This window comes from Petaurus breviceps, unplaced genomic scaffold (assembly GCF_028583685.1).
Source record: "Petaurus breviceps papuanus isolate PSGF00001 unplaced genomic scaffold, PetGlider_PUasm1.0 91133, whole genome shotgun sequence".
In the NCBI taxonomy this organism is placed as follows: domain Eukaryota; kingdom Metazoa; phylum Chordata; class Mammalia; order Diprotodontia; family Petauridae; genus Petaurus; species Petaurus breviceps.
In genome coordinates this window covers 79,452,883-79,478,471 of record NW_027187419.1, presented here as the reverse complement: position 1 = coordinate 79,478,471, position 25,589 = coordinate 79,452,883, and the positions used below count along the sequence as shown (strand labels likewise).

Sequence of the window (25,589 nt, the reverse complement as noted above, 5' to 3'; positions counted from 1 at the left end):
CACAGGTAGAGTGATAGCAAAGGGAATTTGAACCCAGGATTGAACTCAGAAGCCAGAATGCTTTCTATTGCCCCACTAAAAAGCATAGGAAGAATCTACATGAGAGACTTCCAACTAGAAAGTGAAGACTTTCTTATAAGCATAAACAAAAACAAGTGTCAACCAATATCACCATCAGCACTAAGCACAATTCACTATATAGTTCATTCTGGCAACCCAAAAGAACCATGTGTCAACCCACACCCCAGATTTCTAATTACTAGGGGCACATGAACTCCATTGATAAAAACCAACTGCTAATGTACCAGTGACAGTCTGGACTGCTGCCCTCAGCACTTAGTGGGTACTCTCCCCTACCCCAACCCTAGGAAGGTTTGTATATACCTCAGGGGCTAGATGGAAAAGTACTAACACAGCAGAGGATTTTCACTAAGGTCAGTTCCCATTGGGTAAAAGAGTACAGCCAAGCTCATCATTGTAGCCTTGGGCCTTTATCATTGATCCAGGATGAAATTCTTCTTTACCTGGCCTTATACAGGACAACTGCAGAATAGGAGGAAGAGTAAGCTCAAGGCAAGTAGTACATGAATTGCCTATCTTTTCCGGGAAAGCCAGAGACTGGGGCAAGCTAATTCAATTCAACATTTCATAAACATTTATTTTTCCTTAGAAACAGCTGAATAACCTGAAAAGAGAACTTAAGATATATGTATATATACAGATTTATATAGAGATAAGTAGATATGTATCTATATATCATATCTATCTGTGCATATATATCCATAAATATATCCATATACATACATACATACATACAGAGAGAGAAGGAAATATGGGTGGATATGTGTGTAAGACTTCCATATATCTCAGGTCAGTACTGGATTTGGGTCTTTAAAACTTCTTCATAGTTATGTAATATATTTATTGTCCAGCATACAGATTATCTGTATGCCAGCATGAATGTGAAGCATTTCAAGATTAAAAATAAAATCCTTTTACTTCTTAGGCAGCGTGACTTAATGGCTAGAATACTGGACTTGGTGTCAGAAAGATTTGGTTTCAAATCTGGCATCTCCTGTGTAACCCTAGGCAAATCATTTAACCTTTTTGTACCTCAGTTTCCTCACTGGACGCTGGATTAACTTCCCTTTAAGGACTTTTAACACTCATCCTATTTTCACGATAGGCTTCTTTTGTCTTTTTTCAACAATTATAAAAAAATGGCCTATGTAATAATTTTTCCCCACAAAGGGAGCTTTTCTAGATAAGAGCGAAATCAAGTTCAGTTACTTCAATATATTATTTCAGTGAATTTGGATTTTCAAAAGAGTAATACTATTCACTGGTGACTAATTAATAGCATTCCAGTTTTCCCAAAGGTTGCTTTCTAAAATCCATGTGTGTATGTATATGTATGTATACACACAGACACACATATGTACAAATTTTAAAACCCTAAGACTTCTGCTTTTCAACAAAATTTTAGTAGTGTTCTCTGATGAATAAAGTCAAAGATGCATCTATCTCTTAAGGATATTCGAAGATGTCATTACTCTTTAGTGAAACAAGAATATAAGAATGTCATCTTATCCTTTCTACACGTAAAATTTCTGTATTTATTCACCCTTGACCCTTCCCTTAGACTTATTTGCTTCATATACTTTTGCAATTCTAAACAAAAATTTAATGAATACTTGGGGAAGAATTAACTAAGAAATTCATAAATCTATCTTTGCTAATTTTCAATATTAAAAATAATAATTATAGTAGCTTAAGAAACCTATGTTTTGGTTAAAGCTATGGAGCCAGGGAATGAATCTTCAGGTGAAAAGAAATCTTAGCAACATCACATTCTGCAAATGTGGAAACTTAAGACCAAAGTATATGATGCAATGTTTGTATTTTTCAATATGTGTTTAATTTCATATTAAGTACTTCCTATCATTATGTAAAGGTGGAAAGGAAAAGGTATTGAACTCAGAATCAGGAGCCAGAGGCAGCTAGAAGGTATAGTGGATAGAGTGCTGAACTGGGAAATTGAGTTCAAATCTGGTCTTAGTAAATTAGCAGCTGTGTGACCCTGGAATAATAAGGTAATATTTATAAAGTACTTAGTATAGTACCTGGCATATTGAAGGTTCTATGTAAATGTTGGTTTTTATCATAATTATCATTTTGGTGTTGGCATTGACACTTAGTAACCCTGGCAAGTTGCTTCACTACTTATTACCTTATTTGAACTTCACAATAATACTAGGAGGGAGATGCTATTATTATTCCCATTTTTTAGATGAGGAAACTCAAGCAAACAGAGGTTAAGTGACTTTTCCAGGGTCACACAGCTACTAATTTACTAAGACCAGATTTGAACTCAATTTCCCGGTTCAGCACTCTATCTACTATACCTTCTAGCTGCCTCTGGCTCCTGATTCTGAGTTCAATACCTTTTCCTTTCCACCTTTACATAATTATAGGAAGTACTTAATATGAAATTAAACACATATTGAGAAATACAAACATTGCATCATATACTCCTAGTCAGCTTTAAAATTCTTTATCAATATCTATCTCATGTGTAGATATGAGATCTATATATGAGCATATGAGAGAATGTTGAGAGAGAGAAATAGCATCCTCCTAAAGCCCTACTCCAATGACTCCTTGTTTTCTTATTCCATGGGGGGTAAGATCTGGCAAGTTCTATCATGTTGTAATAGTTTATAGTGCGGTTCTGGAAATTACTGTGTATCTATCTTTAGAGAACCAACCTAGCTAAGCTCAGAGATGCTCATCCCCAGAGTACTTTTCATCTGAGGCTGAATTCCTATAGCCATAGCAACTCATGTAGAAAATCTGATGAGGCTTGGGTCTGCCACCTGTGGTTAGAATGAAAGCTTCTTAAGAATAGGGATTGGTTCATTCTTTGTATACCCAGTGCCTAATGCAGGGCCCAACACATGGTAAGCACTTAATAAATGTTTCTGCTTATCAGCAGAGGTAGTGCCTTTTAGCAAATCATGGGCAATGTTTGAAGTATATATCCCACAAAAGTGATGTCTAGCTTAAATTGTCTGCACTGTCATCCCTTCATCCCTTCTCTTTAACTTATTTTCGATTTCTCCCTGTCTACCAGACCATTCACTATTCCCTACAAACATGCTGATGTCATCCATATCCAGAAAAAAAATCCCAACTTGATCTTTCTAGCCCTGCTATCATCCCATTTCTCTTCTGTCTTTTGTAGCTAAACCCCTCAAAAGTCAGTTTACAATAGTGTCTCTACCGTCTTTCCTCTGAACCCCTTGCACAATGGCTTTCTACTTTATTCAACCAAAAACTGCTGTCTGCAATTACTAATGATCTCTTAGTTGGCGGAATCAATTGCCTTTTCTCAATTCTCCTTCTCCTCAGTCTCTTAACTCTTGTTGGTAACTCCCTCCTCCTTGATATTCTTTTCTCTCTAGGTTATAAGGAAACTAGTCTCTCCTGGTTTTCCTCCTATCTATTTGATCTCTCCTTCTCCTCTTCTATCTCCTTGCTGGAGCCTACTTCAAATCACTCCCTCTAACTTTAACTGTCTCTCAGTGTTCTGTTCTAGGTCCTCTTCTCTTCTTCCTATATACTAGTTCACTTGGTGATCTCACCAGGTCCATGGTTCATTTATCATCTTTACCCTGATGATTCTCAAACCTACCTTTCCTTCCCCAATCTCTCTGCTGACCTCCAAGCTTGTATCTCCAACAGCCTTTCAGACATCTTGAACTAGATGTACAATAGACATCTTAAACTCAGTATGTCCAAAGCGAAATTCGTTATCTTTCCCTCTAAACCCTCCCCTACCACACACACCTTCTTTACTACTATCCAGGCCAACATCTTCCCAGTACCTTGAACTGACAACTGAGGAGTCATACTGAATTCCCCACTATCTCTTGCCCCTAATATCCAATTTGTTGCCAAGGCTGGTTGATGAATCTTTGCAACATCTTTTAAATATGCTCCTTTCTCTCCTTTGATACTGCTATCTTTCTAATGTAGGCCCTAATCACTTCACACCTTGATTACTCCAATACCCTGGTAGAGGGTCTGCATTCCTGAAGTTTCTCCCAACTCCAATCTATTCCCCATTCAACCAATAAAATGATTTTACTAAAATGCAATTTAATCATGGCACCCTCCACCCCACTCAATAAATTCCAGTGACTTTCTGTTGCCTCCAGGAGCAAATACAAAATGATCTTTGGCATTTAATGTCCTTCCTAACTCTTATTCCCAGACACATATTTTTTTATATGGTGATAGTGGCCTCCTGGCTGTTTCATGAACAAGATACTCCATCTGTCTACTTTGAGCATTTTCTCTGTCTGACTCTCATGCCTGGAATGCTCTCCCTCCTTACTCTGACTGCTTACTTTCCTGGTTTCCTTTAAGTCCCAACTAAAATACCTCCTTATACAGGAAGCCTTCCCTTGCCTTTAATTCCAGTGCTTTCCCTCTTTTATTTTCTATTTATAGCTTGCTTTCTTTGTCTTTATGTTGTCTCTCTGGTTAGATTGTAAGCTCCTTGTGGGCAGGTAGTGTCTTTTGCCTCTTTTTTTATCTCCAGCAACTAACACAGTGCTTAGCACATAGTAAGTGCTTAATAAAAACTTATTGAATGAAGGAATGAGATTGTGAGTTCCTGGAGTACTGGAGTAATGTCCATGTGGCTTTCTTTGTATGATGACTATTGGAAAACACCAATGGTCAAACATTTAAATAATTCCATCAAAAAAAGTTTATTAAACTATGTACAATATATGGTGTAAGGCACAGTTGTACAACATGGTTTAGCTGTCAGAGAACCATACTTGGGATCAAAAAGACTTGGGTTTGAATCTTGCATCAGTGAATTAACAAGTGCCATGACACTGAGCAAGCCTCCTAACTTCCCTAGGACTCAATATAAACTGGGGATAATACTAGCACCAACCTCATCAGGCTGTTCTGAAATAAAATAGTACAGGTAAAGTACTTTATATACCTTAAAGCACTATACAAATGTCAGTTATTACTGTTACAGACACAAAAATGAAAGTCCCTGCACCAATCTTCCTTTGGACAGTGACAGAAAGGAAGAGGTTTTGGATTGTATCTCTAATCATAGCCACAAGAAAATATCATTCTGGAATGTTTTAATGGCAACTTTTATGGTTGGGGTATTCATTCTGAAGGGAGGGACATTTCCCATCTAAGCTGTCTTCATTTTTGTTTCAGAAAGCAGTGCCAGAAATAGCAATTTGTTCATGAAGGTTTGATTTACAATGTTTAAGTCAAAATGTTTCTAAGGCTTGAGTGATTTCCCACAGGATCAAATGAGAGTTCTAGGGAAACCTAACTGCTTTGTTCTGTACTCCCTGCCCAGCAAGACCAAGAAAAAATTCACTGTAGCAAAGGGAAGAAATGGAGATCTACCATGCCACCCTCAATGACATAGAGACATCATGTACCCAAATTGTCAATGCTATTACAATGTATATTTCCATGTTGCTGTTGTTTTGGGTTTTTTTTTTTGGGGGGGGGGTTGTTTGTTTTTATATCATGAAAGAGATGAGTATTTTAAGCAAAGGGAGGGGGGATGCCATACACATAATAAAAAACAAAATGTGCACCCGGGGTAAACCTGAAATGTAGATAAATTTGTCTTGAGTGCCCTGTCACCTTGTCACTCTGAGAAACACACTTGCAGGGATCACAGGACTTCGCAGGTAGAGTCAGGGAGTGAGCCCAGAGCTTCTGCTATCCACTGCTTCCCTGGGGATTCTACCCCTTAAAATGGCAAACCCCTTCTCACTGAAAGAACTCAGAAACAGAGTGTGCAGAGAAAGGTGTTTATTATGTTCCTGGCAAGGAAGTGGTTGTGGTGCTTACTAGGGACACACTCACACCAATGTAGAATCAGGAGTGAGCTTATACAGTTCTGTCCTTTCTGGTAGACTTAGGGTTAATTAAAGTCCTCAAATTCCTCATTTTATTTCCCTACATTCCCTCTATATATGCAGAATACATAGAGGTGGGAGTGAGGATACTTGTGATCTCTTCAAAAGTTCAAGAAGTTTGCCATACCCCCACCTTTCTAGTTCCCTCTAGCCATTTTCATAGTTCCATAAAGGTCACTTAGTAAGATCTTAGGTAAAGTCTTAGTAAGATAAGTGAACTTCCTTGCAGCTATTGATTATTTTCCAATAACTTTTTTGCAAGCAAAACAAGATACCATAATATCCCCTGTTACACTATTCAGGACTCTATCTTCTAAAAGTACTGCCTTCCACAAACCCCCATTCACCCCTTTCCCATTATGTGTCCTTATGCTTTCTAGTATAACACATCCCAGTTTGCTCTGTCTTATGCTTCTCTCTCCTTCCCTTATCAAAACTCTGCCACATTTCCTTAGGAATCTATTCCATTTGGGTAACAATGGATAAGAATGGGTTTTAATGAGTTACTTTGCTAGATAAGAATATTTCTTGATTCATTAAAATGCTACAAATTTCAGGCACAGGGCATGTTAGTAAGAGAGGTGATGTCCTCGTTTAGAGGGGCTTCAGCTCAGTCTTACATCATTGCATTTCCAGGAAGAAGACCCTTCTGGGTCAGGAAACCATAAAAATAAATTTACCCACTAAGAGGGTTATGGATGCTCTGGAGACCCCAAAATACCAACACACCAGGTCCTGCTGAATGAATTCAACTCAAGTCTTCTCAGCCAAAGAAAAGTAAAATTTATTAAAAGTTTGTTTGCATTAGACACAGAGTAAATCTGTGCTAGATCATTCTATGGCGTTTTCACTATTCTATGGCGTTTTCACTATTCTATGGCATTCTATGGTGCTCTCACTATTCTATGGCATTCTTTTTTTTTTATAAGCAATTGGGGTTAAGTAATTTGCTCAAGGTTACACAGCCAGTTATTTCTGGGTGTAGTGCTGAGTATCTGAGCCCAGGATTCGATCCAGGTTATCCCGACACTGGAGCCGGTGCTCTTACTCGCTGAGCCACCTGGCTGCCCTATTCTATGGCATTCTATGGTGCTCTCTCACCACATGGTGTGAGATGGGGTCTTATATACAGAAGGTTGTGGGAGGAAACCAGGGGTGGTCTAGAGGAGGAGTTTGGGGAGGGTCTTCAGGAGGAGTTAATGAGATCAATGAGTGATTAAGGATGGGAGGTAGCTGGAGGCTATAGACAAAGGTGGGCTAGTCCAGTTCAAGGGTATATTGATGTTTTGATAGGCTCAAGCCTGGGAAGTAGATGAACAATGGAGGGCTAGGCTAGTAACTAGGCTAGCAACTAGTTAGTAACTAGGCACAATGTAAGCCTTATTGCCTCATCCAAATGCCTCATCAAATGAGACAATTTAATCAAGAATCCAAGGGAGGTTCCCAGAACCTGTACCTCAAGGATCCATACCTCATCACTTCTGTTCTAAAATACTTAAAGGAATTTAGATTGCTATTTGTTTTATTTTTCCTTTTAGTTAAATCCCTGTTTTTCTCCTTTGATGAGTCAATGATTATTTTCAAGGATCTATTATGTGCTAATCACTATGAAGGAGACTAGAGAAGTATAAGATACAGTACCTAACTTCAAAGAGTGAATGAAAGACAGTAGATAAGGAAGGAAATAGGAATAAGAATTTATATAGTACCTTGGCATACTCATGTGTGCCAAGCATTATGCTAAGAGCTTTACAAGTATTGATGAGGTGCAGGCTCTGGGAACCCCCTTGAACTTTTATTAAATGTCCCATTTGATGAGGCATTTGCATGAGGCCATAAGCCTTACATTGTGGCTGGACCCAAACCTCTGTTACTAGCCTAGCCCTCCATTGTCCATCTACTTCCCACCTTTGAGCCTATCAAAATATCAATCCATCCTTGAATTGGCCTAGCCCACCATTGTCTGTAGTCTCCAGGTAGCCTCCAGCAACTTCCCACCCTTAATCACTCATTGACCTCATCTGACTTCTCCTGAAGACCCTCCACAAACTCCTCTTCTAGACTAGCCCTAGATTCCTCCCACAACCTTCTGTATATAAGACACCATGGTGTGAGAGCATCATAAAATTTTCTAGCACAGACTTACTCTGTGTCCAATACAAGTAAACATTTAATAAACTTTGCTTTTCTTTGGCTGAGAGAAGACTTGAGTCATATTCATTCTGCAGGACCCTGCATGTTGGTATTTTGGGAGCTCAAGCACTCTTAACCTCTTCAGTATCATCTTATTTGATCCGCATAACAACCCTGTGAGGTAGGTACTATTATTATCCTCATTTTACTGTTTAAGAAACTGAGGCAGACAGATTAACTATTACCCAAGGTCACATCCCAGTAAATGTCTCAAGCCGTATTTAATCTCAGATTTGTTCTGACTACAGCCTCAGAATTCTCTCCACTATGCCAACTAGCTTAACCTTTTTGTTACTCAGTTTTCTCATCTGTAAAATGGAAATATGATTAGACTGTATGACCTACAAGGTCCCTTCCATCTCTAAGCTTGGGTTCCTAGTACATTTAAAGCTGCAATGCCAAGTGGTAGGCAGCCAAATTAGCTCGAATCTCACCTTCTGCAAGAGGACTTTTCTGGTTACCACCCAGTTCCCAACTTTAATGGTTTTGGTTGTTTTTTTTCTAAGATTACTTTTCATCTACACTGTATTTATCTTGTGTGCATGTAGTTATTGTTTGAATGTTTTCTCTCCTATTAGAATGTTAGTGTTGAGGATTACGGTTAGGAGTACCCAAGACCCCAAAATACCAATACGCCAGGTCCTGCCAAATGAATTTGGCTCATCTTCTCTCAGCCAAAGTGAAGCAAAATTTATTAAAGATTCATCATAATGGGTAGACTCTTAAGGAGCCTCTGTATCTGTGACACTTGCACTGGACAAGCAGGCCAGAATCATCTGACACAGAGGAAGTCTGTGATAGATCATTCTCCAACCTTCTCTCTTTCGTGGAGGCAAAATAGGGTCTTATATACAGAAAGGTTGTGGGAGGAATCTAGTGGGGGTCTAGAGGAGGAGTTTGGGGAGGGTCTTCAGGAGGAGTCAAATGAGGTCAGACTCCAGTAAATGGAGATTAAGGGTGGAAAGTAGCTGAGGCTACCTGGATATGTATGACATGGAGGGTTAGGCTAGTTTAAGGGTATATAGATATTTTGGGAGGATCAAGGGTGGGGGCTAGCTAGACAATGGAGGGTTAGGCTAGTAACAGATTTGGACCCAGCTATAAGGAATGGTTTATGGCCTCAGGCAAATGCCTCATCAAATGGGAAGACTCAATCAGAGTTCCACGGGTTTCCTAAAGCCTGTCCATCATCATTAGCAATTCTTGGGGACAAGAATTGGGTGTTTGAATTTCATTGTTACCTAGCTCTTAGCGTACTGACTGTTACATAGTTAAGTGATTAATAAATGCTTATTGATTCAGAGTTCAGAGAAAGGTTAAATCAATGGGCATCAGAAAAGACTCTGTGGGGTGAGAGGAGATGAAGATTTGTTGGATGGGTAGAGTGTGAAACATTAAAGGAAGGATATTCCAGGTTGGGTAAGCAAATTGAGCAAAGGCCAGAAAGAAGTTAGAATGGTAAGTAAGGGATAAAGAGGAGACTGGCCAGATGCCGGTTGAGAATTGAGATACAAGGTTACCTTGGTAAGGTTGGACCAGATTACAAAGGATCCTAAAAACCCATACAAAGACAGACTTGATGCTTATATTTCAGAATTAGTTATATTATTCTTCAAAACTTCTTAAGATCTATAATTTTATCAGCATGCTACTCCTTCCCCAAGCAAAACAGCAACAACAGCTAACCAAAACCTCATGTATGTTTTAACAGACAGGTTAATAAGTTGCTGTGGACACAAGACTCATCTCCTACTGGCTAACTCTATAGAAATTTATCTCTCTGCCCTCCAAAGCTAATTTTGCAGACACACTCAAAATCTTTTACTGGATTGTGAATAACTTCAGAGTTTGAGTTCTGTTAGCTTAGTCTTCGAGAATTCAACACTTTCATAAGGCATGTAATGGTGGAGTGAGTGTGTGTGTGAATCTCCATGTGTATTAATGTAATACAAAGTCAATAGATGAAATTTCATGCCCCTGAAATGAATATTATTTTTTTTCCAAAGCCTTCTTGCAATACTGCACCACAGGGCTGTTGACTAAATGGCATGCTAGTGATTTCAAATGGTAAAACTACCTCCAAAATGAAGAACATTTTCTCCCTCCCCACTAGGAGTATGATGCATTAGGCATCATCTCTAGTTTTAAACCCACAAGACTGCACTCAGATACAATCCCTTCCTTGCAGATTGTGAGAGCAACACCTCTCATTGCTAATAAGGTATGCTCTTAGTATCAGCCTAAGCAACACAATATCAGAAATGTGCCCTGATGATGTAATTTTCTATCTGAAATCAAAACTGAAGATAATATATTTAATGTTGCACACATAAAAAGAAAAGAAACATCCATCTGCTCTATAGAGAATCAATAGAACTCATAACAGCTGGAAAAAGAAACCGATGTACAGAAAATTAATTCATTGAATGAGTGGTCTGCAACATATCTAACTATCTAAAGTTGGATAGATTAAATCTTCCGTTTCATTGTTTTTAGGCTAAAGGGTTCTGCAATTTTTAGAATGCACAAGTATTTGTTTAAAATATAGGACTTGCCTTTCTCCTTTATTTTTAAAGAAATAGAACCTTAAAATATATGGTAGCATTTACTCCAGCATTCTCTTAGACCTTTGAATACTTATACACACAGAGGCATGTTTGTTTATTTGAGCCTTTTCATGACTTGAATTTGGTAAGCAGACCTAATATTAAGAATATTCAATATCTATAGATGCTGCAATCTTAAGGGGAAAAAAAATCTGACACTTGGCAATCTACAGTTTGCCTTCTATAGAAAAAGTACTTAATCATTTATTTCAGTCTGGTTTTAATGAATTATCCCTGAAAAAATTCAGGTGAAGGCACAATAGAAGACTAATTGTTAATCGATTTCTGTTTTAGGGAAAGGAAAAAAAAAACTTAGTCCAGTCCTGAAATAGACATTTTCCTCTTGATTTAAATTCAAGAGTGGGAGAAACTGGAAAGCTTTCTGCCTCTTTTCTCACTGAAACTGAATAGGAAGTCTATAATTAGAAAGTACTATTCAACTTATTATTTTAAGAATCCTAATAATGAAATGCAAAGTGCTGGTTCAAACAGCTTAGAGCACCAAAATATGAATTTGTTACCCTCCTCACCATCAGCCAAAAGCATTTATCAAGTCCCTCATCACACATAGAGACTACGTGAGGCTCTGCACAAAGCCAAGTGACACCCTTCTTTGTTGTTGTTTTTGTTTTTCACTCAGAATGGTTTTTGTTGCATCATAATTCTCTGTAATGGGAATGGGAATTTGAACATCTTCCCTGCCCCTTAATGGGCCTAGGGGGGAGTTTGAAGACTTTCCCTGCTCTGAAAGTAAACTCTGCTCCCTAATAGGCTGAATGTAATCACATGGAGCCTATGATGGAGGGAATTTGCTGAAGGATACAGCAGGGTACACAGGAAGCTTTCCCTACTGTGAAGATAAATTCTGCCCCTTAACAGGCTGAACATAGTCACATGGAGCCTGTGGTGAGAGGAGTTTTACTGAAGGGAAGTAGAGCCCACAGGAAACTGGTAGCAAGAGCTAGCCAGACAATGGGGAGAGAGGGTACTCAATAAGGAGATAGAGAGGTTTGTGAGTAAATATTGATTTTGTATTGTTTTATGGAAAGGCTGAAGGATGCTATGGCTCTCTGCATTATTAAGGCTTCTTAATATCTTTGGTACTATGATGGAATTGGCTTGCTGGTTTTGGAATTCGGTTTTCTGGTGTCTAAATTAATGCTTCAGTTCTTTCCACTATCTGGAGAATCTGGTATATTTTGTGATAAAACATCATGTGATACTTATAGTCACCGTCTTTATTGTGATCATGGGCTCTGTAAATATTGCATTGGCTCTACATTCTCCTAAGGGCAAGTTCTCATTGTTTCATTGAGTAACCTAGGCACTCAGTAAGTTGGCAGTTTGCCTAGCACTTTCCAGACACCTCCAGCCAAGCTGTTTCTATTTCATTGCAACCATAACTTCCCTGTCTCCCCATCAGAAAAGTGTATTCTTTCGCTCAAGCCATAGTGGAATTTGATGGTCCAACTTTGGTCTTCCCTTTGTCTGGTTTCAAGTCTCCCTAGCACTTCCCAGATATATCTAGCCAATGTAAACACTTCTCTGATGCTTCCAAGTCCACTGTTGCCTTCTTCCATTAGAATGTAAATTCTTTGAAATTAGGGAATACCTAATGGGCTTTCATTTGTATCCCTAGAGTTTAATACAATCCCTGGCCTTTAGTAGGTAGTTAATAAATTCTTCCTTCCTATTTCTTTTCATTTACATCATTATCCCTATTATGTCTATTCTCTTGATTCTACTATTTAATTCTAAATCAAAGTCATCTTATATTTCTCTGAATTCCTCAAATTCATTTTTACAGTAAATATATCACTACACTAATATGCCATAGATTATCTAAATATCTCCCAATGAATGGGCATCCATCTTGTTTCTAATTCTTTATTTTAACAACAAAAAAAGCGTATCTGTGAATATTTGGGGGGCAGCTAGATAACCCAGTGGATAGAGTGCCAGGCCGGGAGTCAGAAAGAACTAGGTTTAAATCCAACTTCAGACACTTACTAGCTATGTGACCCTGGGCAAGTCACTTAACCCTGTTTGCTTCAGTTTCCTCATCTGAAAGTGATCTAGAGAAGGAAAGGGTAAACTTGTCCAGTATATCTGCCCAGAAAACCCTGAAGCGGTTTTGAGTTGGACATGACTGAAAGGACTAACTAACAACAACAAATTGATATTTTGATATGAATGGAAACTTCATTTCTCTCTTTGACTTTCTTTAGGTAAATTCTCTACATGAGGATGCCTTGGTTAAAGCATAAATAACTCAGTTATTTTTCTAATATAATTCTAAATATATTGACAAAATGATTGGAAAATTTCTTAGTTTCACTGACAATGAACTAATATGCTAGTATTTCCATACGCCCTTCAAGAGTAACTGCTTCCATTTTTGTCTTCCTTGACAATTTTCCTGGGTCTAGGATGAAATTTCATGTTTGTCTTAATTTATATTTATTATTAGTTTTGGGAGCATTATTCATACAATTATTCAGTTTACAACCCTTTGGAAAACTATTCTTTAACCATTTTTTTAGGTGAGTATAGCTCTTAGTCTTATATGTTTGTATCAGTTTTTATATGTTTGTGTCAATTCTTTCACTTAGTTTGCCATGCTTTTGAAAAATGCTTCTTTTCATTCTTTTGTTCTTCTTGTTTTTGTTCTTGTTCTTCTATTTCTTCTTCTTGTTCTTGTTGGTCTTCTTGTTCTTCTCCTTCTCCTTCTCTTTCTTCTACCTAACCATTTGAAGCTATTGTTGTATAGTATATAGTATAAAATGCTAGTTGGAACCTTAATTTTATCAAATGTTTTCCAGTTTTCTCTGAAAATTTTATTCAACAACATCAATACACACACACACACACACACACACACACACACACACACACACACACACCAGAAGTCCTTTAGTCCTTTTCTTATCTCTGTGTATCTTGTGGAAAACCCTGTTCACTTCCCTTTCCTGATGCTTTTCGATGGAGTTGGATCACATCAGTGTGGTTTCATAGAATAAGAGACAGAGATGATATAGATGAATTTAATCAGTTACCATTTGATCTAGGGGCTGGTGGCTTCTACAAGTCCAAGGTAGCCCAGAACTTTTTTTGTCCTCACATAAGTCACTTAGCAATTCAAGTACATGATCTGTGTGTTTAAATGCACATGTTTCCATTTCCTTTAGTCTAGTCTAAAGGAACCTTGGGAGTTTACAGAGACACAGTTCAATGCTTAAATGACTTCCCCCTCCTGCAGCTATATAAAGGATACTCTGGGTCTCTAAAATGCAACTGTCAATTCCACTTCTCCTTCCCAGTCCTTAGTGCAGCACCTGGTACACAACAGGCCTTTAATAAATATTTGTTAAATTGATTTGACTGGTCTCTTCACATCTAGTGCTGAGTGTCTGGTTTCTATAAGTGGCACTGGCTCTCCTTGATGCTACTTCCCTACTTGACATTCTTCTCAGGCCAGTGATTAGTCAGGTTCAATAACCATGATAGGACCAGTCTGAGTATTGTTCAGAATTTAGGAAAAACAAATACAAGCAGGAGGGTGTAGGTGTCAACACCTACTGGACTCACAAGTCAATTGTTAACTTTTCATTGTGAATATTAATACCTCAGAAATCAGCAAATTTTACAAATCAGGACTTGATTTATTTTTCTGTTGTCTAGACTTAAGAAAGTGATGGAGAAAATGTAATTAAGATTGAGTTTAAAAGTATACCCAGTGCATTTCTTTCCTTGGAGATCCAAAAAATAAATATTTACCAGCATACCCCTGGGTACAAGTGCCCTGGTGTCATTATCTCATCTTTCTTCCTCTATTTTTTCCCTTTTTTCCAAATTTGAACATTAGCTTCTTCATAGGTCACTTTCACCTCTGACTGGCCACATCCTATGTTACTTCCTACATGAAGCTTATTACTTCCTACATTACTCCTGCCTCCTACTCTTCAGCTACAGGCTACATGCCCTAGAAAGAAGGAAGCTTTTCAGATAAGGAGTGGATAAGGATCATGTACTTATTTTCTCCCCCATTTGATTATAAATTCCTGGAGAAGAGAACCTATGTATTAGCTATCATTGTATCCCATTCAATGAATGGTAGGTACACTATCTGGTCTATAATACTTATTTCATTAATATTTCAAACAATGCATAAACATGAAGGGCCCACTATGTGCCAGGCATCATGCTAACTGCTAGGGATGCAAAAAGAGGCAGAAGATACTCCCTGTATTCAAGGAACTAACTCACAATCTAATGAAACAAGCAGATATTTGGGGAATAAATTAAATTACTGAAATATTATTCCCTGAACAATGAAGAGATCTGAACACAAAGCATATGTAATCATTAGTGAATGCCATATGTTTATGACTAAAGTTTACCACCTCATTCAAAAAATAAAGTAAAAATGAGCTAAGTTTTCACAAGTTCGAGTAGTAGTTGAAGATTTTCAACAAAAAGAATGGTTGTTGCCTTGTGCAAAAGGTCAAAATTTGTTGCTGCCGGACTGAATAAAAGTCAGCAAAATTGCTGGAAGAGATTCTTAACTATGCTGACCGCTATCAAATGCTGAATGATGTCTAACTCTTTTTCAGAGATTTTAGAAAAGTGGGATTACCACCAATCAGCTAAAGCAACACTGATGGGATTATAAAGTAAGGTTACTCATTTTCCACAAGCCTCACATGGTATTTGGTTTTCTTACATTATAAAGCACATTGGATATACTGAATATCAAGTAATTTTTTAAAAGTACTCAAGATAAAACTATACATAGAAAAAATGAGATTTTGTCCCCAGACTCTTTTATTAAAGGGCATAGTACAAAAATCTAAGTCAACAGATAGATTTGGGGAATGAATATAAACTTATGGAATAGAGTTGTGCAGTAGAATGTGATTCATGATCAGTTCAATGATGATTTAATTTAATTCAATACATCAAGCATTTATTAATTTTTTTTTATTATGTGTCAGGCTCTGTGCTAGGTAGTAAGTATTGAGGGAGGTTGGAGGGAGGCAAAAAAAAATTCATATCCTGCTCAGAAATGAGCATGGAACATAAATGTGTTTAAAGAGTACCTTAACTGATATGCAGTGTAGGAGTCTGGAGATCCAAAGACAAAAATAAACCAGTCTCTGCTCCCAAGGAGTTTACTTTCTACTGAGGCAGGCAAGAGATGGGAGGAACAGAGAGAGAACTCATTGTGGGAATCAGGAAAGGCGTCTTGTAAGAGGTTGCCCTTGAGTTGATTCTTGAAGGAAGCTAGAAGTTCCAAGAGGTAAGGAGCTAGAGGATACCAGGCATTGGAGACAACTTGTATGTAGGAACAGACAGAGATGGTGATGTCACGAATGTTATATATAGGAAACAGCAAGAAGACCAGTATAGCTTGTATACAAAATAGCAAATACAAGAGGCAGTTCTGTGTAATCATCCTGGGAAGGTAGAGTGTAAAGGTCTTTAAATATCAAACAGGGAAGTCTGGATTTGATTCCAAAGGCAATGAAGAGACACTTTTTAAAGCTAATTTTTAAACAGAAGAGTATAATGGTCACATATGATTCAAGAAACAAGATTAAGATGGGCAAAGAACCATTTGCCGCTATATACCTTTAACAATCCTGTGTGTTAGAGAGTCTCAAGCCATCACTAAATTTTCTGTGTCTAATGTTTAGATGTTTAGAAAAAATAACAGAAAGTAGTAATAATAATAGCTATAATAAATAATAAAAAATATGTTAGTACTTACATATACTTTAAGGTTTATGAAACACTTATCTCATTTTGTTTTCACAATCTTTAAGTAGAGGCAATTATATCCTTTTTTTTTTAAGTGTAGCAAACAGAGGTTGAGAGGGGTTAAGTGATTCACCCATTTACACAGTTAGCAAGTGCCTTGGGTGGGATTTGAACACAGGTCTTCCTAATTCCATGTCCTGCCCTCTACATACTCTACCATCTCCTTGAGATTTGGCAAGCAGTGATTTGAGTGATTTGTTAGAGGCAGAGGTGGAAGTGCATGTTAATTTGATAAAAATGTCAGGCACCTCCCTAATAAAACAACAAAATCTTGAACTAAAGCTAAACTATTCACATAGTCTGTTGTATTACTTCAAAGTTTAAAAGAAAGGCTAGACTTGATTATTTATGGTGCTTAATCTTGGTCCTAGAGGTAACATGATGAAACACCCTTCCTTTCTGTAGAAAAGTGAGGGTTTATGTGTATGGCATATTATATACATTATCAGAGACAGTAACTGTATGGATTGATTTTTTTCCTCTGTTATACTTTGCTACAAAGGAAGGTTCAATGGGGCTTATGTTAGGAAATGACAGCAATGTTAAAACAAGAGAAATCAATGCAATTTAAAAATAATTGTGAAAAAGTCAAAAAGTGGGCTGGTTGGATTTCCAGTCAAGGAAGAAAGAATTATTTTGAACTTTTCAGCAACAATTCTATGCTCAGATTGAAATTCAATGAGAAGCACTATCTTTGGACATAAAAAAATATCCAATTTATCCTCCATTTGTAAATCAGCCTCTCACTAATTAATTCGATGACTTTAGAGTGTGAATAACATTCCATCCATATTTTGGCTTTTGAACAGGTAATAACATGTCTCATGAAACCATCTGCCATATTTAGAATTTGATAATGAAACACCTGAGAAAATAGAACTGATTTAGAAATTATGAAAGAATTGACCATATCTAAGTCTCATCCTTTAAGATAAAATACCCTCCCATCTTAGTGTTCAGAACAAGGTTAAACTGAGTGATGGATCATTTGAAATTTATAATAACTTATGTATGCTAAAATGAATTAAGACATACACACTCCTGATTAATAGCAGTAATTTCCTAGTTGTAAGCCTTCATCATGCCAAGTCTAGGAAATCTAAAAATATTTATTCAGTTCACATTTGCCATGTTTGCAGTGATGAGGAATTTACTGAAGGTTGCAAAAGCTCATTCTATGAAGAACTTCCCAGTAATTAGAGCTGTCCCTAAGCTATACAAGCTGCTTTGTGAGTTCACCATAGTAGGAGCACTGAAGCAAAACCTGGATGATCACTAATCATAGATGTAATAGACGTTGACAGTTAGGTGGTATAGTGGCTAGAATACCGTACTTGGAGACAGGAATACAGAGCTCAAATCCTGCCTCAGACTCTATCTTGTGTGACTCTAGACTTTACCTTTGTCAGCTCAGTTACCTCATCACTAAAATGGGGATATTAGCACCTACTTCACAGGGTTCGTGTTAGGACCAAATGAGGTAAAATGACATAGGTAAAGATTTTGTAAATCTTTAAATGTTATATAAAAGCTAGGTATTTCTATCATAAAGGAAATTCATGTCTCTGTAATGGGATTATACTACATTGGCACAAAGGTCTCATGATTCTGATATTTTTTAATGTGAAAAACCAAAAGTAAGTTTATTTTCCTACTATGAGATTGGAGGAATACTGGAATATATTGAAAACACAGCTTTAAAAATGGTTTTTAAGTAAATCAATACTCCAGGAAAATCTTATTGGCTTGCTTCATCATGGTGCAGAGGTGACTGATTTTTTCAAAAGTTGTAGTAAACAAAACAAACTCCCTGACAGGTCCTATTCAGCTTTAAAGTTTCCATGTATATGCCAAGTAATAGACTGTCATCTGAACACCAGACCAGCTAAGTTTGGAGAGCTATCACCAGAGAAATGATCACCAGGTATGATTTGGGGGAGGGGTTGTGATGATGGAAGAGGTGCAAAGGGGTGGGAAGGCCCAGCAATTCATGAATACTGTGTCCTAAGTGATAAAGAAGCTATGACCAGCATTGCGGGAAGGAATGCACACACTGATGAAATAACACAACCTTAAAGGATTAAAGTATTTTTCCCACTTCAATCAGTCAAGCTTGAAAGGAGATAAAGTGCTTGTAATGTAATAGAAATAGAGATGAATTCCAAAATTAGGACGATGTTAGGTAGGCTTGCCTCTGGTCTCCTAGGATTTAAACCTCAGGTCCATTAACACGACTCTTGGAGAATTCATTGGTCTTCAGTCTATAGAGATGATCTCAGAGGTAATCTGTGTACAACAGAATTTTGACCTAGTTTTAGTAAACTTTATTTTTCTTTCCTTTTATTCTTTGTCCTAAGGGGTGGCGCTCTGGGAAGCTGAGGGGATAGAATATATTGGGAAATGTAGGCTATATAAAAATATATTTCAGAGAGGTTAATTTCAAAAAAGAAAAAAAAATCAATGCATTATAAAATAGTGGTAAGAAATAATCTGGGAGTCAGAGGGCAGAAGTTTCAGTCCTACTTTTCCCATCTATTTATGTTATTTTGATCTTCTGGACTTAAATTTATTTATCTATAAAATTAGAGGGTTTGACCAATTAATCTCCAAGATAGGGGTTCTTTATCTTTTGTGTGTGTGTGTGTGATGTCCCAGATGCCTTTGGCAGTCTGATGAAGTTTATAGGCCTCTTCCCAGAATAATGTTTTTAAATGCATAAAAACACATTACTATTACAAAGGAAAAGAATTATATTTAAAAACAGCTATCAAAATATTAATAGGTTCATACACTGTAAGTTAAGAAATTGCTCTAAGTTTCTTTCTAGCTGCAACATTTTATGCTTCTAAAATACAACTTCTGATATTACTATAAGTTATAAACAGGGGTATGCTAAGAGCCAAACTGAAAGGGCTTGAGACAGTTGTTCATTCAATTTTCAGTGTGAGCATTTATACATCAGAAATTGGCAAATGCTACAAATCTGAGCTTGATTTACTGTTTTGTTGATTTCTAGACTTAAAAAAGTGGTGAAGAAAATGTTGTTAATGCAGGTTATACAAAAGTATGTCTGGAATACATTTTTTGAAGAACCAGTTGTTAAACATTGATTATCATCTCTATCAGTATCAGTAAGACTAAAAAGAACAAAACTTAATTGTATAATAAGAATATATAAAATGGTCTGTGTTCCTCCCTATATAATCACAAACTCTAGGGGGTGAAAATAATTCAAGACAGCTTCTTTTGACCCTGAGAATGACCATCCTCCTTAGTAATGTTGTCAAGATTCTCAAGTACTGGATAATTTCAGTGAATGCTCATTTCTAGTTTCATCCTCTACCAGAGTATAATAGAATTCATTACAGAGCAAGTGCTATTGTACTATTCAGAAATAAATTGATATAGCTGTTCAATAGAAACACAACATAGATTTAATTTAGCCTCAGGATAGGTAGAAGGGGGAAAAGGATTTAGTTATATATCAAAATTCCCAAAACAAGGCTACAAGGGAATAATCTTAGGAAACCTACCTACAATCATCAGAGCATTGCAACAGGCTAAGGTTTAATCCAGAGAATAATTCATTTACATTGCAAGAAATCTGATTTACATGACTTTTTTTTTTCATCAATGTGCCCAGGCCAGCCATGCTCATTTCTCTCCTGGCTCAGCTCCTGCCTCTCCAAAATTTTCCACTTACTGCTTTTTAGTTGCTGGAGATGCCTCTGCTTTTGCACATTCCCCAGTCCCCAGACATAAGTTCCTTCGTGAACCCTTCAATTGAAGGTGGGCCCAGGCCAGCCATAGTCATTTACTGAGGTAGGTCATATAACAAATAGAGTTCTGGGTCTGAAGTCAGGAAGACAAGTTCAAATTGGGCTTTAGACACTTCCACAACTGTTAACTTGGGGAATTAAAAGCCCCCACCTCATAAGACTGTTGTGAGGATCAAGTAAGATAATATTTGTAAAGCATTTGATAGAATGCTTGGCACATAGTAGGTACTTAATAAATGACTGTCCCTTCCTGTCCCACTCATTTCTCTTCTGGATCCATTTCTAACTCTTCAGATGCTCCCACCTTGTCCTTGAACAGGTGCCTTCCCTCCTTGCCCACTACTCCTACTCTTCAGGCTTCCTCCATTAGAATATAAATTCCTCATAGGTAGAGACTATCTTTTCCCTCATATTTGTATTCTCAGGGCTTAGCACAGTGCCTGTAATATGGAAAACACAATAGATGCTTTATCTAATCTAATGTAATTGCACTAATAATCTATCACATATATTAAATAGGTTCCTGTGATCAGCAATAGGGCAGAGAAGTTGTTTTCAGCAAAACTATCCAACCTAATAACTTCATAAAAAAGAAAATATGGCCCAAATCTAGCATAATTAAAAATTAATACACAAAAATGAAGCTGAAATAGTGCATAAAGCCTCATGAAATAATATTGGATAACAAAAATATTATACTATTCCCAAGCCCAATCCAATAATGTGAATAACTTGGAAGACTTATGGTGGGTTACCTTTCTGGTCCTTCCATTACAAGGGCTCAATCTGAACCCTCTCACACACCACAAAAAGATACCGACTGTGGCCAACCATGTGAAAGACACAAATTGCAGTTGAGATAGAATGGAAGAAGGCAGAATAGAGTTTAACTAAAGAAGCCCTAGAAAAGCAGTTGTCATCAGAACCTCTCTATATTCTTAAAAGTCATCAAGAACCCAAAGATTTTTGTTTATGTGAATTGAAACTATTAAAATTCATTATGTTAAAAATTTTACGTGATAAAATTTAAAATATTTATTAATTTTAACATAATAAACCCAGTACACACTAATATAAACAGCATTTTAAAGAAAACATCTATTTTCTAAAACAAAAAAAATGGAAAGAAAATATATTACAATTTTTAAAAGTTCTTTAATACCTGTCTTAATAGAAGATAGCTAATCTGTTGCAATAGATTGCTTTGGTCATTTTGGTTAATGCATATGAAGAAAATCTGTGTCCTAAGTGTATATATTGTTGAAAAAGGGAAGAGTATTTTAATGATTTTTTTCAGACAATTATGGAAATTATTCTTTAATAATTGTACCAAAACTCAACAAGTAGTAGTTTCTTCAAGGAGAATTGCAGTGTAAAAGCTGAAACCATATCAATGAATTTTATATACTCTGTTATATTAAAATACATTTGTCTATCTGGCACTTTGCATCTTTGGCCTACTTCTGCATTTGTAACACCATTCATTGGTCATTTGAAACATTGGTTTCCTGAGGTATGCAGATCTTCCAAATATACATTTCATTATATAATATACAAAAATATCACATTTGCAACTAGATCAGCAATCAGAAAAAGTGTTTTAAGTATTCAGAAGTTATCATGATCATGATGATAAATACAAGTTTTCCAAAATTTAGTGTTCACTTAAATTCTTGAGTTTTGTAATTGGCAATAAATAAATACTGTCAAATGTTTTTCCTTGAAGTGACAGTCTCATCATTCATATTTGAGGAAATGTCTGCCAAATACCCATCTAAATAGCCATGATTTGTCTTTCACTTGATCTTTCAAGTAAAAACGGTGTTCTATTAAAAAAAAAACACTCCAGCAACCATCATAGTTTGGTATGAAGTAGAAATGAGAAAAAATGAGAGTGAAAACTGCAAATAATATATTAGTATTATTATGAAAATAGATTTGACATTGAGGAATCCCTGAAAATGGCCTCAGTCATTCCTACAGGTGCACACACTATACTGTAGAAAGTGCTCCCCCTGGGTAATTGAGCGCCTAGAAAGCCAGCTGAAGTCAGTCCTCTCCCCATGAAGTTTACACTGGTAAGGAAGCAAGTCAAACCTCTATCATCCCACAATTCAATGATACTAAAGATGTTCATATTTTGGGATCTATATAGCAGTGAAATGAAAATGGACCAAAAGTGAAAAAGGAACATAAAGATAACTTACAAGGTGTATAAGGAAAGAGCTAAAAGCCTGAAAACAAAAAGACTGGGTATAAGCCAAGTTTCTAAAACATCTCAGGGATACTCATAAAGACAGAAACTGAAAATTAATATAAATTGAAAGACCATAACAATTTGAACAAATATTATATTCTAAATAAAACTGAACCAGTAATTGCCAATGAAAAGAAGAATTCTGCTGTCTCCCCTAAGATGATGGAACAATAGCAAGAGATTTTAGAATAGTTCAAAATAAAACTAAAACTTTTTAAAAAGATGATAGTATCACGAAAAAAAAAATAGGTCATAAATCAGAGCTTTAGATACAGAATTAAAGGAAATCAAGATAGAAAAAGTATAATACATAGTTGTGACTCTCTTCAAAGAAGTAAGAGATCAGGAAGAATGACAGATGTGTAACAAAAACTCAGAAATGAAGGAAAATGTGGCTGAAAAAAAGTAAAAGATATTCACTTTGAAAGAACACAGGAATTCTGCAACAGCCAAAGTTAGAAACCTTGAAGACAGAATACACAGAGACAAGGAGAGCATGATCAATCAAAATATCTGAATAACATTGAACTTAATAATACAAGAAAATGGCACAGAACATTTGAATAGCGACAACAAAGTACTGATTGTTTGAATTCATGTATTATTGTCAGAGAGAGAAAAATATGCCCTAAAAATTTTAAGGCATAGAATTATATTTCATTATAAATGATTGAGAAATTTTGTTGCTCTCTTGATAAGTTATACATACAGAATGTTCCAATCATATGATGTATGTGCATATTTTGCTTTAAAAACTACATAAAAATTCATTGTATTTTATAATATTTTATTGTATTCTTTGAATACTGAAATGTATTTATTTTGTCATCATTGAAATAAGGGCAAATTGAGACACAAATCTGGGTAAGACCAGAGCATAGTCTGGGGCAGGTTGCTCCAGCACAGCCCCAGCAAAGCAGGAGCAGGCCATGGGAGGCATTAAATCAGCAGCAGCTGCTTCCACAGCTATTGGCCCACAACTGGTAAGGGGTTTGAAGGACATTGTGGGGGACTCTTTGCTAGTACTGAGGCAATGCTCTGTTGCTTTGCCTAAACTCTGATCTGGGTCACAGTCTTGAGGAGGAGCCCCAGCGTGAGGAGGGGCACTAGCACACCAGAACTTGTGGCCGCAGAACAGTGGGAACCCTGCTCATAGTTCTAGGTCAGAAAAGAGTGCCTGTGGTCACTCACAGACCAGAGCATAAGCCGAGAGCGTCATATATGCACCTCTCCTTAGATCACACTGCCTTGGAAGAATTGGAAACTTATAGTTCCCAAAAGTATCTATGAAAACAGTTGCACAAAGTCCCTAAATGTTGGGACAGTGGGCTCTCCACCCAGGAAGCTGAGTTGTACTTTAAGGAAGAGTTAAAAGTCGAGTAATAGTCTGGGAAAATAAGTAAACCACAGAAAAAAAAATATGACCATAGAAAGTTACTATGGTAACAAGGAAGACTAAAACACACACTCAGAAGAAGATAATAAAGTCAAAGCTCCTACATTCAAAGCCTCCAAATAAAATATGAATTGGTCTTAGTCTATGGAAGAGCTCACAAAGGATATTGAAAATCAAGTAAGAGAGGTAGAGGAAACATTGAGAAGAAAAATGAAAGTGATGCAAAAAAAATAATGAAAAATGAGTCAACAGCTTGGTAAAGGAGACAGAAAAAACAGTGAGGAAAATAACACCTTAAAAAATAGACTACGCAGTCAGAAGTGCAGCGAAGGGAAATCACTGTAGTTTCCTGCTTCAACAATGCTTGAACAGAACCCCCTGCTCAATTACTAGCAAGAGCAGCGCTTAGCCACCTCTCCACCCTCACCACCACTAACCAACACTTCTGTCTCCTGCTCCGCTGCTCCCACTACAGCTCCAGCCTCAGCACAGCTGCTGCACCGTCCCTTCCTCCCACTGCCTCCTCCTCCATAGCTGCCTCCAAGACCACCTCGTGCCCCTCTCAGGTACAGCAGAACTACCACCAGGACTTGGAGGCCTCCACTGCAGATCAACCTGGAGCTCCACACCTCCTAGGTCTACCTGTCCATATCTTACTATTTTAACCAAGAGGATGTGGCATTGAAGAACTTTACGAAGTATTTCCTACACCAATTCACAAGGAAAAGGAACATGCTGAGAAGCAGATGAAACTCCAGTACCAACATGGTGGCAGGATCTTCTTGCAATATATCAAGAAACCAGACCAAGAGGACTGGGAGAATGGGCTGAATGCAATGGAGTGTGCTCTGCACTTGGAAAAAAATGTCAATCAGTCGTTACTGAAAATGCATAATCTGGCAACTGAGAAGAATGACCTCCATTTGTGTGATTTCATTGAAACCTACTACCTGGACAAACAGGTAAAGTCCATCAAACAACTGGGTGATCACATAACCAATCTGTACAACATGGAGGAATATCTTTTTGACAAGCATATCCTTGGAGGCAGTGACAAACAGAACTAAACCACACCTAGCTTCCCCCACACCTGGGAAATATGTGTGTGACTCTTATTGTCTTTCAGTGAATGCATATTTTGGTTATCTGACCTTCTCATAATCTGTACCAAAAAACTACTACCATTTACATACCAATAAGGTGACTTAGTACTGATTTAGAAAAAAAAAAAAGACTAGGCCAGATGGTAAAAGAGGTACAAAAAACCGATAAGCATAAAAATGCCTTAAAAAGCAGAATAGGTCAAATTGAAAAAGAGGCACAAGGGGGGCAGAGTCAAGACGGCAGAGTAGAAACAGGACTTCCATGGGGCTCCCCCAATTCATGTTAAAGGGGACTATGAACAAACTTTGGAGCGACAGAACCCACAAAATGACACAGAGGAGCTAACATCCTGCTGAGGACAGCCGGGCAGGCTGGCAGGAATTGGCCAGCACAGAGCTCTGGGAGCTGAGCCCAGCCCCATGGCAGGCCTGACCAACCACTGGCTGGAGGGACTTC

The 25,589-nt window shown here is 37.3% G+C and overlaps 1 pseudogene; it reads left to right on the top strand.

The window, feature by feature from the left end:
- LOC138155149 (ferritin heavy chain-like) overlaps nt 1–25,261 on the top strand; it is an 81,597-nt pseudogene extending 56,336 nt beyond the window's left edge.
- Nucleotides 25,262–25,589: the final 328 nt, after the last annotated feature.